Source organism: Apodemus sylvaticus, chromosome 7 (genome assembly GCF_947179515.1).
Source record: "Apodemus sylvaticus chromosome 7, mApoSyl1.1, whole genome shotgun sequence".
Classification (NCBI taxonomy): domain Eukaryota; kingdom Metazoa; phylum Chordata; class Mammalia; order Rodentia; family Muridae; genus Apodemus; species Apodemus sylvaticus.
In genome coordinates, this window is record NC_067478.1 from 75,271,260 (window position 1) to 75,277,336 (window position 6,077).

A 6,077-nucleotide genomic window follows, 5' to 3' on the forward strand; every position below is an offset into this window, starting at 1 on the left:
ACTTGTAACCTGGAGGTGCAGATTTGTTGGAGGTGGAAGGGGAGGTAACCTGGAAACTGGTGCTAGACACTGGCTTAGTTAACTTGAGTTCAACCTTGGGTCAGGTTCTCTAGGATGGAATCTGAACCCACAATATGGTCTCTCATCCTCCCCTTTCTCTGGTAACTGGAAGGCCCACTCATAGGACTTTCTGAAGCTATTATCATATTTTAGAGAGGCTCATGGTTGTCATTACAGGGGAGAATCCTGAGACTGAGTTTCCTCCTGCTAGTCAGGGTCTTCTTCAGCTGCAAACAGGTGTATGGTGGATCTGGGCTATAATCCTGTCGACCTTTAGGGCAGTGGGTGTGGTCAAGATGATAACACAGAGACTTTTTTTAATGAGGCTCTAATGACCCCTGGCCAGAGGGGTACCTTCTTTATAAAGAGCACAAAATTTAGGCCAAACATGTTTATGAGCCCATTGGACACTTCCGAGATCGCCCAGTAATTGGCAACCCTGGAACTCAGAGACACCTCTGCCTGTATGTAGTCCCGCTCAGTAACGGGAGTTTCATACCCAGTAGAGAGTGAAGGGAATGAGAGTTAGTTACTCAGTCATCACCAGCCTCTTAGATCAATTTAGTTAAGATCTCTTTTAGGGTCATATTTATCTTTTCTACCTGTCCTGACCTCTTGGGTCCATATGTACAATAAAATTTCCAATATTGGCTAGCTGTTGACTTACCTGGGACACAAAAGCTGGTCTACTGTCTGACCCTGTCATCTGAAGAAGCCCATACCTTGGGCACTAAGAGCTTCTTTGTCACCATTGATGTAGTTTCCTGCTTGGTGGGTAAAGCCTCAGTCCAACCTGAAAAGGTATCTATAAACATCAGTAAATATTTATATCTAAATTTTTCTGGTTTTACCTCTGTGAAGTCTATCTCCCAGTAAGCTCCAGGGAGCTTTGTGTCTCTGAACCTATTATCGGGGTTCCTTTTTGCTGGAAGGTTTTACAGTTCTTGACAATCTCAGCTATCTTTGCGTCTATTTAGAGTTGGCACCTCTAATCCTGATGTTCTCATGCCATATCAAATCCTGCATTCTCCGGATGCCCATGTGGGAAAAGCAGTGGATCTTCTGAAGTACATGCACTCCCATTTCTTCTGGGACAATGAGTTTGTAGTCTGCTGTTCTCCACCATCCGCCATAACATTAGGACATGGGCAAATTCTTAGCCCAGATTATGTCAACTTTTGAATACTTAGGGTCCTTCCCTCTCTGGTGGCCAGAACAATGGATGATGACCAGCTTTTTAGTCTCCCATGGAGCCCTTAGCAGGGAGATTTCTTTCCTTCTGCCATCAGAAGGCCTCTCTCTCTAAAAATAGCACCATGGACATGAGCAGTAGCAAAGGCATACTGGCTATTTGTGTCTCTGGCTTTTCTCAGTTTTAACACCGTGGATCTTGCCGGGAGTGGCTCTGCCCATATGATCTCAGCTTTTGAGATCACCACTGCCCTGGCATAACCCTATCCATCCAGAATGAAGCTGTTGTCATTGGTGGGCCATGTTACCTATGCACCCATTAAGGAGTTATCCTGATGATCTAGTCCACTCCCATGAATATGAGCCAAAATGTCCGAGCAGTCATGTATGCAGGGAAGATGGACCTAGGGCAGTTAGGACCTGAAAGGTTATTCTAGGGGGATTTAAGATGGTCATGTTGGCATTGGTGATGGTCAGGCTTTGGCCCAGTGACACTTTGTCGACATCCTTGACAGGAGGGTCATGGCTGTGATGATATACAAACAGGAGGGTCAGCTTCTGGCAACTGGATCTAATTTCTTCTACAGGTAGGCCAGTGGCTGGTGCCAGGGCCCAGAGTGTGAGTCAATACCCCTTTTGCTATCTCAGATCTCTCACCCACAAAGAGATGGAAGTACTTAGTCACTTCTAATAACCACAAGGCTGGTGGAGAAAATCCTTTCCGGCCTTGGAGAACCACCTTTGACCTTCTCTTGTATGTACCCCCAGATTTAGGGCCTTCTTAGTGGAAGCTCAATAATCCAAATTCCCCAGGGCTTCCAAGAGGGCCTGGGTCTCCTCTAGGCATTTTTGTTTGGTTTCTGCTGCCACCAGGAGGTCATTCACAAACTGTAAGAGAGTCAGGTTCAGATGCTGGGTTCTGTACTCAGTCAGTTCTTCATGGAGGGCCTCATGGTAGGCGAGTTTTTAAATCCCTGGGGCAGTTAGGTCCAAATCATCTGTCCCCTAATCCCATGCTCTGAATCATGCCATTCAAAGGCACTCAAGAGGAACAGCACTCAAGAGGGTGTAGGGATTAGGGACTCTTGGGTGGATAATGTGTGGGTTACCCTGCCCACTCCCACATCCACTATTCTTAGGATAATCCATGAGTATGGTTTAATTCCTTTTGTCCCTTGGACCCAGGGTTTCTCTGAAGAGACTTTACCTTCAAGCTTTAGCAAGACAGAATGCTGAGCTTTAGTAAATAGAAGGAGGCTGGTGACTCTCCCCTATATTTTTTATATTTTTTCCCCAATCTTAGGCCAAATTAGTGGTCTGTCTTAAAGCCACTTTAAGACCTGCCAATAAAGCCTGCAGCTTAAAAGCCTCTCTTTACTTTCAGTGGTATTGGAGTCCCCATCTGGGTGGGTTAAGGGAAAGCCAGCATCGATAGCTGCTTAATGAGTTCCCCCATGGGGCCAGGAACAAGTCTCCTGGCCTCTGTCTGTGGTGAAGAGAACATGTAAGAGCTGTTGGCAATCATCCCAAATGGGTGAAGAGGACTGTCTCCAAGAGATTCATTAAACCTCGAGGGTTTTCCTGAAAACGGGGAGTTCTGAATTCTCCAGTTAAAAAGGTTACTAGTGGCAAAGGGCCAATAGTAATGCATTTGGTTTCTTTCACTAGCCCAGCTGTGTGCAAGGGCAGAACAGACAGGCTCAGACTCAGGAGGCAGCTCCCAGCAGCTTTGTGTCCCTGCAGCAGGCCCACTCCGGGTCCTTTGGGGGGCAGTGAAGAAGTCTGTCTGTGGTAGAGCTGCCTACAGAGGCTGCTGTTCCACCTGAGGGGTTGAATGGAAAAATAACAGAGCCAAGGCAAAAACTTCTGCCTGCTGTCTGGGGAGAAAGAGGACCAAAAGAGTGGGTCCTCTTGAGGTCCTGCCAGACCACCACATAAGGTATTTGGTCCAGGTGGCCAAATTTGGGTTTGAACATGACTTTCTTGATCCCTTCGATCAATTCCAGGTCAAAGGATCCCTCCAGGAATCAGCCAGTGTTGAAAGTAGGCCATTCTGGGCTGCAAAGTGTGACTAGTTTATCTTTCCTAATAACAACAGAGAGATTCTGTCCCCTAGTTTTAACATTTCAAAGCAATTTTAGTGCAGTTAAAGGTACCCATCCCGTATTAAACATCCATCAGAAAGTTGCCCCATAACAAAAAGCACAAAAACCAAACACAAAACACAAGAAAAATTAGTTCTCTGTCAGGCAGGAACGAGAAATAATCAGAAGGTGGCACTTAAACACAAGAAAAAAATTGTCCTCTCTGTCAGGAAAGAAACAAAAATAAACAGATAGATGGGTGCCTGTGGCTCTCTGAGCCCACAACCACCCCAACTGAGACACTAGGGTCTCCCGATCAGGGCCTAGAATACCTTCCAGCTCCTGTGTGGTCAGGACTTGCCAGCGTGTTTGCCTAATCATTTTGACCACAAAATACAGATTTTTTAGGTCTCTTCTCAAAACTTGGCACCACTCAAAGTTTATGAACAGACAAAGACCCAGGCAGGACAGACAGAGGTTCCTTACCAGCCAATATTGAGAAGTCTTGGAGTTCCTGGCCAATGCACCAAAACATTGTTCCAGAAAGTCTCCATGAACCACAAATGACCACCAAGGAAACGATTCCAATGCAACCACCCTAGGGTCTCTATTCAAGCTCGAACTTGAGCCACATTACAGTCTCTAACAGTGGAGGATGCAGCCCTGAGCCCAGTTTCAGGCAAGCATCTGTAGAGGCAAGAAGCAAGTATCTAGCCTGGCACACATGTAATTGAAGGCCCATTATGGCCTTTAACATAATTGGCTGGTGCTGGGAGCCAAACCATGAACTTCACCTCTGCTTTCCTCCTGATAGGTGGTTGTTAGGAAGTCAAGTGTCAGGGGCAGGCTTGTAACCTGGAGGTTCAGATTTACTGGGAAACTAACCTGGAAACTGGTGGTAGACATGAGTTTCAGAGTAACCCGGAAACTGGTTCTAGGTGCCAGCTTTTTAGTTGAGTTCAACCTTAGGTCAGGTTCTCTAAGATGGAGTCTGAATCCAAAATCTTGTCTCTTGATAAGTGGTAGACATAGATGGATAGAACTACCCAACATTATTAAAGCCCAGATGTTTCATCAAAAGTTCAAGATGCCAAAGATGGAGCTGAAGTGATTAGGGTTGAACTCACTTCTTTTTATTACATCGGGGATCCCAGACCTTTGCATGGTGCAACCTAGTAAAATCTCTCTGGAACATTGTCACTCTCCCTGAGCCCCTTGATATGTCATTTAGGTGATACTCAGCAGTCAAGTCTACAATGACATTAACTATCAAAAATCTTTGTCGACCTTACACCCAATCATTCATAATTCTATTTACTTATATATATTTGAGACAGTGCAGGATTTTTTTTCTCCTGGTTTTCAGTCTTGCTTGCCTCAATCATTTTTTTTGCTGTGGTCACTGTTATGCCCATTTCGTGAACCCCAAAAGACTACCAAGGAGCCAATTCCAATGCAGTTGCACTAGGCTCTTTTCTTAAGCTCCGGCGTGGGCCACACTGTCATCACTGTTGCAGCAGAACAACAGAGTGAACCCCCAAGCCCAGTTCCAAGCAAACATTTACAGAGGCAAATAAACAAGCAAGGGGTTTCCAGCTTGGCACACAGCTGATGGGGGGACTCTTGTGGAATTTGTCGCCCTTTAAATAATTGGCTGGTTCTGGGAGCCAAACTGTAAACTTTCATAAGCAAATATCATTAGGTACAACTGTAACTTCTGCGTTCCTCCTGATTGGTGGTTGTTAGGGAGTGACCTGGAGACAAGTGTTAGGTACAGGCCTGGTGTTTAACTCCACTTCAACCTTAGGCCAGGTTCTCTAAGATGGAGCATGAGCCCAAGATGGAGCTGGTCTGGTCTCTCAGTCACATTCCTCCCTTTCAGAATAAGAATATTTCTTTATGTATCAAGATCAATATATAGAAAAAGAGCCCTACCATTAGCAGGCGTGTGAGTGTGTGTGTGTGTGTATGTGTGTGTATGTGTGTGTGTGTGTGTGTAATGCATATGGATAATACACATTTATACAATGTCTACATGACTAATACATAACATGAACATTATGTATATATTAATATAAAATATAAATGTGTACATATAAATTACATACAACTGTATATTTAAGTATAGTATATATTTTTATGAAATCTGAATTTTTTTATTTGACTCAGTTCCACCCAGCTGAGATTGTAATCAACTTTTCTCAATTTGATTGAATAGTAAATTATAACATCCAGTAAGGAAAAGAAACGAATATTTCTTTGTTCCATTGTATACTGGAAGGATGCAACTGGTATGTGATTGTATTAACACACACAGTTTTTTTTAACTCTCAGAAAAGACTTGGGACTTTTGAGGGGTGCTAGGGGAACTGTTTGAAACTACTGGGGAATTTACTTGCTTTGGATTATGAAACGACTGTGAGATTGGCAGTAAAGGCCAAGGATAGAAGATCGTGAATTTAAATGTTTGGGTAAATTGAGTATGGTAGTACACACCTTTAATCTCACATTCAGGAGGCAGAGACAGGTGAATTTCTGTGAGTTCAAGGCTAGTTTGGTCTACATATCCAGGACATCCAGGACTATGTAGTAAGACCCCGTCTCAAAAATAAATAGGTAAAGTGCTTGCTGCTCAGTCATGAGAACTGGAATGTGAATCCCAGCATCCATGCCAGGTGGCTCATAAATACCTGCCTTCCAGCTTCAAGAGCCTAGTCTCTCTTTTGGCTACTATGAATACTT